Source organism: Crassostrea angulata, chromosome 2 (assembly GCF_025612915.1).
Source record: "Crassostrea angulata isolate pt1a10 chromosome 2, ASM2561291v2, whole genome shotgun sequence".
Taxonomy (NCBI): domain Eukaryota; kingdom Metazoa; phylum Mollusca; class Bivalvia; order Ostreida; family Ostreidae; genus Magallana; species Magallana angulata.
Window position 1 is genome coordinate 74,827,062 of NC_069112.1, and position 11,698 is coordinate 74,838,759.

The following is an 11,698-nucleotide window of genomic DNA, read 5'->3' on the forward strand; positions in this document are numbered from 1 at the left end:
CCCTATAAAGACTACAAAACTGAGAAACAACCCTATAAAGACTACAGAGCTGTGAAACAACCAACATACGAATTTAAAACTGAGAAACAATCCACATACGACTTTAAAACTGAGAAACAACCCACACACAACTACAAAACTGAAAAACAACCCTATAAGGACTACAGAGCTGATAAACAACCTACATACGACTACAGAGCTGAGAAACAATCCACATACGACTACAGAGCTGAGAAACAACCTGCATACGATTACAGAGCTGAGAAACAACCCACATACGACTTCAAAACTGAGAAACAACCCACGTACGACTACAGAGCAGAGAAACAACCCTCATACGACTACAGAGCTGAGAAACAACCCACATACGACTACAGAGCTGTGAAACAACCCACATACGACTACAGAGCCGAGAAACAACTTGCATACGATTATGGAACTGAAAAACAACCAACATACGACTACCGAGTTGAAAAACAACCTGTATTCGACTTTATAAATGAGAAACAACTCACATACGACTACAGAGCTGAGAAACAACCCACATACGATTACAGAGCTGTGAAACAACCCACATACGACTACAGAGCTGAGAAACAACCTGTATACGATTACGGAACTGAAAAACAACCTGTATACGATTACAGAGCTGAGAAACAACCTGTATTCGACTTTTTAAATAAGAAACAACCCACATACGACTACAGAGCTGCGAAACAACTTGCATACGACTACAGAGCTGTGAAACAACCCACATACGACTACAGAACTGCGACACAACCCATATACGACTACCATTACTGGCTCTAAAAAGTACTGAAAGTGCCAGTTTTGCTGATAGTTTCTGATATTTACTGATATTGCACGGTTATTGCTGAGAATTACAGATATTTATTTTACTGATAATTTTTCTGTTGTTACTGATAATTGCTGTGATTTCTGATAATAACAGATATTTACTGAGATCTACTGTTTGTACTGATAATTGATGTCATTTATTGAGAATATTTTAAGGCCCAAAAACATTGTCTTTTGTTTATTAGATAACACTTTTTTCAGATATAACACAACTCTTTTGAGTTTTATTCATCTATATAATTATATATTCTTTTTATTTATATGATATATAGCTTCTTCTTTTGAACTTCGGAAGCACACATATCACATTTTAGACATAATATTAGAAAGCCGATTAAAAGTTGGTAAATAAAGGCAGACTCCACAAGAATTTTCATGTCTAAATGCGATCGACAATTTTTTTTTAACAATAAAAAATCCATATCTAAACATTGTTTTTTTTCAAAATAGAGAAGATACCTGGTCAGCACTTGTCTTTGAGGTTTTACTTCACAGAAAGATAAGCGAGGAAGAATCTGGGTATAGTATACCTATTTTTAGCAGATCAGGAGGTTTGAATGTCGCATTTCAACCTAATATTGTCAGTCTGATACCTTGTGCATGACATTACGTAATATCCGTATAGTTTTTGCGTTTGATTCAAATAGAGTTGAATAGAGTTGAGGAAAATTAATTATTCTCCTCTCTCTCTCTCTCTCTCTCTCTCTCTCTCTCTCTCTCTCTCTCTCTCTCTCTCTCTCTCTCTCTCTCTCTCGCACGCTTATACATTGTATTGTATTATTAAGTGCTAAAAGTAGAGTTTTCGAGTCTGAATGGCAGACTCAAATTAGCACGACAAAGTTCAATTCGGCCATTTAAAACATAGGTTTCGAGTGCAGACTTTTTTTAAACTACAAAGAACACCAACTTAATATAGTAAAAAAAAGTTGCAGCTTAACATGCTTATAATTCTCCGTCCCGTTATAGCATAACAACCGCCGATTGCAACAGAGATGTGATTGTAAACTCTCTCATTCTCTCTCTCTCTCTCTCTCTCTCTCTCTCTCTTCTTTAATAAATCAACTATTATATAATTAATGTCCACGCTTAAAATCATGCAGAAAAAAAAGGTCTTTTGTGTGTCATGGATTAAGAAAATCCTCAAATCTAACAGACAGCGCTCGGACTATACACACGATAGGGTGACCGCGGCAAGGTGTGAAAACTGGCCACCTGTGTATATGTCTTGAAACCCACAGGTTAAAGTTATGCCATTCAGTCAACTGAATGTTAACTGAAATGTCTGGAAAGGTGTCTAAATAGCACAGATATGCCATTTAGTCACCTTTCAATAACCATTCAGTCATATTTCAGTTGACTGAATGGCACAGCTCCATCCTGTGACCACAGAAAACGACTACAGAACTGAAAAACAACCCACATACGACTACAGAACTGATGCGGCTCTTCTCAGTTTTTATAACAGTAAGCAGTGTTAAGACAATGTATTTTTTTACGATAAAACTAAATATTTAGTGCTTTGCTTAAGGAATTTATTGCAGGCAGCCATATAAAGAGGAAAAATCAAGAATTATGGCTTCAAATAAAATTAAAACACAATTATCGTTACATTTTTTGTTTTATTAAAAGCATTACATTTCAACTTATTTCACACTCATCATATATTGAACTAAAACATTTAATTCATTTTTTGATAGGACCTGTTACTGTATCGTATGACTACAACGGCAAAGATTATACTTCTGGTACCGTGGACCAAGCCGGTGACGGATGTAACACTTGCATTTGTCAAAAACAATAAGATGTACCGACTACCCTTAAAGGGTAAAAACCATGCAAATCCCGTGTGTGTGTGAAGTCGTGTCATTTATCCTGTTTAAGAAGGGACTTGAAATGTCAATTCAGTTGACTAGATGACACAAATTATGTAAAGAAGTTTGAAACTTAAGGAAGTATGAGTGTTTTACAAATTTAATTCGAGTGATATAAAAATCATAATAAAACAAAAACAGTCCCCCTTCTGTTTATTTTTTTTAAAGCAACTTACATCTTTATTCTATTGAGCAACCGATTTCTAATTCCTCAATATCCATATGTAAAAGTCGATCAATCCATTTTTTCTTCTCCAGATAATGACAAATAGTCAACCTGAATCCTGTCCCAAACATTTTTGAATTCCATTTCTACATTTTGTGTCTCTTTGTTGAAAAAGATTGAATGGTCCTAGCAACTTTAAGACTCAATCTGTCTTTTGGAAGAAGAGCTCTTTATAAAAACAAAGGAAAATACTTAGATTTAACGGTCTCCAATCCTAAGCAATGTTCGATAACTCTTAATAATCCGGATTTCTTTTATTCCTACCATAAATCCGACTTTGATACGGACAATTTCAATTTTTAATCTACTTCCAGTATGACCAACAATCACACCACTACATGCTTGGCATAGTGGATCCACAAAGGTCTCCCCCCCCCCTTATATATATGTTAGTAAAGAGTGTGAGCCACCGATGCATTGAAACTTTTTTTAACTCAATTTTTTTCGTAATCCCATTATATCCATCGTAGGCAAATTTACAATTACTTTGTAAAATGCGTGGATATCAGCAAACGTTTTTGTTTTATTTCATTTCTATTATTAAAGTTGAAAAGACAAATATCATTCTTATGATGAAAAAAATACTTTGAGGCTGAGGAAGGGAGAACCTTAAAAAACAAAAATGTATGGATTTTTTTTGCTTTAAAATAATGTATAGCTTAACATAGCATATGTAAAACATTAAGATATATTTGATGGTTTATTGTCTTTATCACCCAGCCTACTTAATATTGTGAAACACGTTCATTTCTGTTTTATTTGTTGTTATCACTTATAAGCAATTGCTGTTGGCAGTTGTCTGCAATGATCGATATTTGTCGGTTTTCCCCCTTTGTTAAAATATAGGTGGCGCTACGAACGTTTAGGTTCACGATCTATACTTCCGGTAGTAGCTCGTCACTGTTTTGGTGTTTACATTGTTATCGTAATGCCTACATGTTGCTGTGTCCCTGGGTGCTCAACCCGCGGTGGATTGAGTTTCCCTAAAGACAAAAAACTTAAGAAACTCTGGGTGTTAGCCATCAAAAGAAACAGCGAGGAGTTTCGCTATAAACAATGGTGTCCTCAGCCACACAGCGTTGTCTGTCACAAACATTTTCGGGAAGATGACTTCATATCTGTAACTTCGCACGGTAAGTTTTCTCTCTGATATGTTGTTTCATTGGCGTTATAACAATTTTCAGTTAATTGAATTTGTGTTTTGGTATTAAATTTTTATAATGAGTGAGACTGTTTTCACTGGGCGGAGGGGGTTCGGATTGCTTTGCATTGTAATGTATTGATGTCCCGAAAATGAAAAAAACGAGAAAGTGAAAACATATGTGTCTTGATTATTTATATGTTGTATACTTTTGTTCGTTGTTGAATAATTTTTTACTTTATTTTCATGAATTGATTGGCCATGTTTGAATAAATTGGCAGATTCAAAATATGCAATGAAATTGACAAACTTGTGATTATGTTACAAAGTTTGCTCTTCCATGGCTATTTTGTTTTGTCATAAATCACAAAGCATAGACCCATATTTAACTTGAGCTGACAGAATGTGATGAAGAATGATGAAGAAAATCAATTTCTTGGAGGAGGAATGTCACAACATGCAGGATAAGATTTATTATTTTCTTTTATGTTAAATGTTGTTATCAAACTTATGAATTAGATAAAATTCATTATATTATTTATAATGTTGAATGTTGTTATCAAAATTTGAGAAAGAAATGAAATGGAAGAAATTTTTCACTAATTAGAACTGAAGCTTAATATAGTCATAGCTTCAGGTAAAGCCTGTCTGCTATTGAGAGAAGATGTAATCTGAGCTTTTTTTTCATAAAAGAAATTAATTATAAGACCAGCAATTTGAATAAATAAAATGAAATTGTATTAATATTTGTTTTAGGAACTGATCCTTTGAAAAAACAAAGAAAGGCTGATGCGATCCCTTCAGTTTTTCCTTGGAATAGCTGCATCAAACAGAAAAAAAATGAGCGAAGTGAGCGAAGAGATGCGCGCAATCTTAAAGTTGAAGAGATTAAGAATGAGGCTGAAGAACCATTAGAAGTATTGATGGATGATGCTGATATCTCTGATGTGGCAAACTGGTGTACTGTTGATTCAACAGACAGCAACTTAAATCAGGACGAAAATCAAATTTTACTGAGTTGGAAGACAAGGGAGAAGTGTGCTTCACAGAGACATCATCTCAAACCATCCCTACACCTTTTTTATCCATAGAAAACTTTATTGATGACCATGAAGGAATGCTATTTTACACCGGTCTTGCAACACACACAGATTTCCTTTTTGTTCTTCATAGTTTAGGTCCAGCTGCTTATCATCTAAGATATCTTTACAATCAAGTTCAAAATTTGTCGGTTGAAAATCAACTGTTTTTAACTTTGATAAAACTAAGACAGAACCAAACAAACTATGAATTGAGTCGCTCATTTGGAATATCAAAAACTACAGTAGACAACATTTGGATTACATGGGTAAATTTTATGGCAAGACAATTAAGAGAAATTAATTTCTGGCCTAATAGAGACACAGTTAATTTGTTTTCACCCTGTGACTTTTTTCAAAAATTTCCCTCTACAAGAGTTATTATTGATGGCACTGAAATCCCAGTCAAAAAACCAAAACCCCCTGTTGCTCAACAATCTACCTTCTCAACTTACAAAAACAGAAACACTGTTAAAGTGCTTGTTGGTGCTACACCTGGAGGACTTTTATCATACATCTCCCCAGCTTATGGAGGGTCTACCAGTGACAGGCAAATTGTTGAACGTAGCCCTTTAACAAACATTTGTGAACCAGGGGACTCGATTATGTCAGACAAAGGATTCAATGTCCAGGATTTGTTTGCCCCAAAGGATGTTAAGGTGAACATTCCCACATTCTTTAAGAAAAAAACCGTATGTCTAATAAAACTGTTTTAAGAGACAGAAAAATTTCAAGCAAACGTGTTCACATTGAGAGGTTGATAGGGCTTGCGAAAACATATAAGATATTAAAAGGACCCCTCAACTCTACGGAAACAAAATTAGCAAGTGAAATTTCTTATGTGTGTTTTATTATGTGCAATTTTCGAAAGTGCATTGTCCCTAAACATGCATAAATACACTCCTATTCAAGTTGAAAACTTTCAGTTTTTTCCTGAAAACAAAAAGTATCACATATAATTTATAGATTGAAATTTTTTATTATCAAAAAACACTTTTTATAAACAATTGTGCACTGAAAATGTATCCAATTTGTAAGTGCTGCATATTTCAAACTAGTGTACAGTCAGAGTTTTATGTTCAACTAATATACAGGGAAGTCTAATGTATACCAAGAATTCCACAAGAACTCAATAAGGCACATCTCAGCATTTAATCCATTTGTTGGAAAAAAAAACCTATTCAAAACAGCTTTCTTGAAATGAATCTCAAAGAATTCTTTCAATTTCTTGAGCATGTTTTCAATAAAATGTTCATCTCTAAGTATTGTAACTGTTTTTATGTCTTTTAAAGTATAAACAATAAATGTACATTCCTTCCTTCCAGAACAGAAGAGCTGTCCTTGCACTTGATAGTAATAATCATGAGAATTGTCAAGCTCTAAGGTGTCATTAACATAATTAAGATAAGGTACAGTTTCCTCTGATATTTCTTTGTTTTTTGCTGAATAGGGACATTTGATTTCAACTAATCTGTTGTCATCAATGACTGCATCAGGAGATGCAGCCAAGTAAGGATGTGATTTAGACACAAAAATACCACACTTTTTGGTTTGAATACCAGATTTTTCTTGAAATTCCTGTAAAGCAACTGATTCATAGCATTTGCCATGTAAAATAGCAGGGGCAAATAATTGGGGGTTATGTTTTGTCAAATTTTTGGCAACTTTGTTTAGATCAGTTTTCTCAGTTGCTTTACAAATTTTTCCAAAGTTAGAGGAATGAATTCTCTTTTGACGTTCAGTATGCCATAATTTATTGTTACTTTGTCCACATGTCTGTCTTTCCGTCCGCATTATTTCATTGTCAGTTATGGCAGTAATATTCATATTCCGAAGCCAGTTGTCGGAAAGAGAACCTTGTAGATAGTCATGGTCATTGTTTAAAGCCACTTTGTTGGCATATGAAAATAGCTGAGACACAGGGAAATAATCAAGATTTGGGTGATTGAACCACACATTTCTGAAAATGTCTTGATGTCCAGCAGCATTTTGAAATTCTCTTGGTCGAGGTTCAAAAATGACATTAAGGTCTTGGTTAGCCAATGGTAAGTCTTTGGCCTTGATGGGGCTACCCTTATAACGTTTGGTATGATGAAATGTTTGTAGGTTTTGAGTACATGTTTATTCTGTTACTATGTCTCCACACTCACCAAACATTTGTAAACCAAACAACACAGTAGATACATGCTTCCACACAGCAGATGGGCCCATCCCTGCAGCACATTCACACTTTCTTCACAATTTCTTCATCTCTGCATGACATTCAGCTCTCACAAAAAACAAACCAATATCACACGCCAATCGCACATATTTCAGAAACTTGCTCTCATATATATACTTCACATGATCATCCACACTTTTCCCCATTTTCCCTAAATATGCAGCAATAGCTTCTTTCTTTACAGGTGTAAATTGTGTGTCTTTGTTAATATCTTTGTACTGCTCATAGCAGGGCACTTTCATTTCATATTCTCTCTCAACATTCTCACTGCTACCAAAATTACTGTTTCTGTCATAAGCTTCTAGTCTGAAAATATAGACCATAATAAGTTTAATCTTTTACTTAATTCGGATTTGTTGTTATTTTTCTAATTCTTTTCATTCAATTATGTGCTAAAATGAAAGACATTTTTCTTGTGTATATTCAAGTTTGTGTTCAGCATTATTTTTACTTCAAAACAATGTTCCATGACTTAACCCTTTAGCTACAACTGTAATAGTCATTTGCGTAAGTAAATATTTCTCATACACCAGTTAAAACAACTTTAAAACATTTAGATTTCATTTATTCACCACTCTACATGTCAATAATGTTTAACAGAGGAAATTATGGTTAAATATCGAAGCGAGTCAGACCTTTCGACAAGCTCTCTTTTCCGACCGGAGACTCGCGCATTCCGTCGACGCAATTCGTCTCTTATATCTTTGAGGCACCACGATCCATAATCAGCCATTATGTAAAATGTTTAAAGAAATCTGCGAAGCGAATTACGATTGAAGGTTAAAGTGAAAGTGATCTTCAGTCGCGGAGGCGAGAATAGCGTTGAACCTAATCGTTGTGAGCGCCACCTATAATAAGGGGTGGGTAATTGGGAGTTTTATTTGCCATTAAAAACGATAAAAAAAATCTATATCTGGTATAATTTAACGTTAATCAAGCTATCTATATATACTTAAATCAAAAACGCTTTGTCGGTCCCCACAACAGTTTCTAACGGTGTTGCCTTTCTAATACATTAATATTCATTTTCCTCTAGTTCATCTTATAACTAGAGTATTCTGCTATAAAAAAAAACACATTTCTCTTTAATAATATACTTGAAGAAAACATTTCAAACAGCAGTCGAAATAGCTAGATTTATATTTATTACTGGTTTTTATCATGCTAAAAACATAATAGTATGAAAAAAAGAAATCGTATATTTACCTTTATCTTTGAGAATACGAATTTGTTGATTTATATAAATCATTGCAAACATTTCATTGCGTTACAAAAATCATGCAATCTTCTTACTACAGTTGTTAAACAATTTATTCAATGTATTCATTATTATACATTTCTATTTTCTTTTTCTTAGGAAAAAAATTATGCGAAAATAAATACAAAACAAACAACATCTCCCTCTATTATACTTGTACGGCGTTAACCTTGGAACGCAAAGGTTAATTTGGTTTAAAAATGCTAATCAAGATCAACCGCAGTGCAACCGTTGTTTTATGATATTATTTATACGTAAAAACGTGATTGTAAATTGTTTTCAACTGTTTATCTTTCTATGTATCTCCACCGTCGTCCAATCAAGCGTTTGTATTATGCAACATACTATTAGAGAAGAGAACATAAAAATATGATAATCCATAACGAACACATATATTTACTACACACTTTATGATAATCATTTATATAAAGCAATGTGTTTTATATGCCAAGATTTCCTTCTAATTTATGCTTCATTAAACTGTCTTTGTAATAAGAAGATAATGAGACTGTTTTTAAAGAAAATCAAGGCTCATGATTTAGTTAAAAAGGTAAGCATGCATATAAGTGTGCTTATTGCCTATTGGATAAAACTTGTATCAACAGTCGACTTAGCATATACAATTTACACCAGTCCCTTCTTACTGAAAAAGAGAATGAAAGTGTTTTAACTAATTTAATTTTCATTATCTCTTTATGACAGGGATGCAAAGTTCTTAAGTAGTAAACTTTAATATGATTATGTCAAATATTCATATAAAACAAAAGCCAGAAGTTTTAAAGTTAATGCCAATTCACAAGCATCCTATGGCCTAGAAAAAAAACTTACCTTTGGTGTATATATTAATAATGCTTTATTAAATTTCAAGGTAATGTAAATTGTGAACCACTGATCATTTACTTCCAGCGTGAATGAAATAATTGACAATAACAAACCGTCAACCATCTCACAAATCCATAAAGCGAAATACAAATTCAAAGCAGAGCAACACGGACCTCCAGTAAATAAAGGTAGGATCAGGTGCCTAGGCGGAGTGAATATTCTCTGCAGACTGGTCTCACCCGCCGTGTGCTCTTTGTCGTAATCGGGAAAAAACGGAAAAGTCCGTAGACAAATAGGTGATTAATTATGGTCTAACAATTAGTATGAGAAACGTCAATCAGCACGCGACCAAATGGGAGATTGTATTTGCTGACAAGGTCGTTGTATCGACCATAGAATTTACGAAAATATTACTTCAAACGAGAATGTTGATAGTTCTGTTTTATCAACCTTTTTGTCAGTAGCTTGCCTCGGCTTAGAAACTGTTGATACGAAGAGCATGCCCTTGCGTATCGAATTAACTGAGAGACAAAAACATCATATGCAGGTGATGAAAGTATATTACTACATAAGTAAGGAAAGTTGACTATAGGAAAATTGAAGTCATGTTGTAATAAAGTTTTGTTGTTAGGTTACCATCAATGTCCATTTCAAGAAAAATATCTAAATATGAAACAGATGACGCAGACTCTGTGGTATCTTTTATTTCAAGTTCACTGGGATATATCGAGTCGACGAATTGATTTGATTATTGTGCACGTTTATTGGTTTTAATAATCTAAAATATGTTAATCTTCAACTGATTGTGTGTAATTCTGAATAACTTTTAGAGCAAACTTGAAATGTTTCATCAATTTCGGTTGCAGTCTTCCTTCAGACAATGCTAATTTTATCATTTGTATTTTTTATGCTATTATCTCTTATAGAATATCCATGCATATAAATGCATTTTGTCTTGAATAATCTTTGATAATAATGAATGATTTTTCAGATTTTTTTTAATACAATATGAATGACAACTAATGTTGTTGGTGGGATTTCTTGTCGCATGTACATGTATGGTTTATATTTTATAGCCATTTCTTAATGGATAGTGTGATATAATTTGTGTTTTCTGTCACATTGTAAAATGAAATATTAACCATTAATTCTTTTTTTTAATCTTTCCTGATTATGGTACACATTTATTCAGTTATTTAAAAAATGACAGGTATATCTTAAGTGTGTTTGAATGACACCTTATTTTTAGGTATTTTACATAAATGCAACAATCATTAAAAAAAAAAAGATTGTAAATATTTGTGATTTTTGATTTTTTCTCTATATAAGGAACATATCAAGCGTTCAATAACCAATAACACATTCATTCTCCTGTAAACAGTGCAAATCTGAAAACGATCAAGTGACTTATTTACATGTTTTGGTAGTTTTTTGTCGTTAAACGATCTTTTTTACTTCTTCTTATTCGCAACACATCTTAATTTAGTTATTAAGATCGGCTACTTTAAGAGTAAGAAATATGTTTAAGCATTTCAGAACTAAACAAAATATTTTTGATATAACAGAGTAATTAGAATGAGGTTTGCTTTAACTTTTTTTTCAATTATTAAACACTTTTCATTTTCGGATATTTGATATGTTACTAGTTTTGATAAACTTCACAACAGCTCAACAAATTATAATCTTGTGCTTTTTGTTATTATATCTGTCTTAAGTGTAAAAAATTTCCAAACACAATATCTTTTTTTCACTCTTTATGAAATCCTGACTTGAATAATCAAATTCTATGCATTAAATATGTCATGTTTTGCTTACGCATAGTCCAATAAGGCGATTTTCTGTAAATAATGCGCGTAAGAGAAATATTATTATTATGACTCTAAATTAATCACCTAATTAAATCTATGTCCGGCTTGCAATTTCTACACTACAGGAAAACATAGACAGTTATGGTTAGGTAATAATTTTTACTCATGAAAACGCCTTTCCATCGATTGTTTGCATACCAAAAACTAATCCTGTCTTTATAACCGTAATACGAAACAAGAGGCCGACTTCAGGGGTGTTTAACACATGTTTTGATGGATTTGTTCACGTCTCAACTTATCAAAGTTTTTTTCGCAATTTATCAAATTAACATATTTCCTTTTTATTCATCTTTCATAAAAATTATTATCAAATATAGGTTATAATTTTCTTTGTATCTTTTCTTTTATCCACCA

The 11,698-nt window shown here is 33.0% G+C and overlaps 1 pseudogene; it reads left to right on the forward strand.

Annotated features, from left to right (window-relative positions):
• Positions 1–2,219: 2,219 nt before the first annotated feature.
• On the forward strand, positions 2,220–6,093 carry LOC128174855 (uncharacterized; annotated as a pseudogene).
• Positions 6,094–11,698: the final 5,605 nt, after the last annotated feature.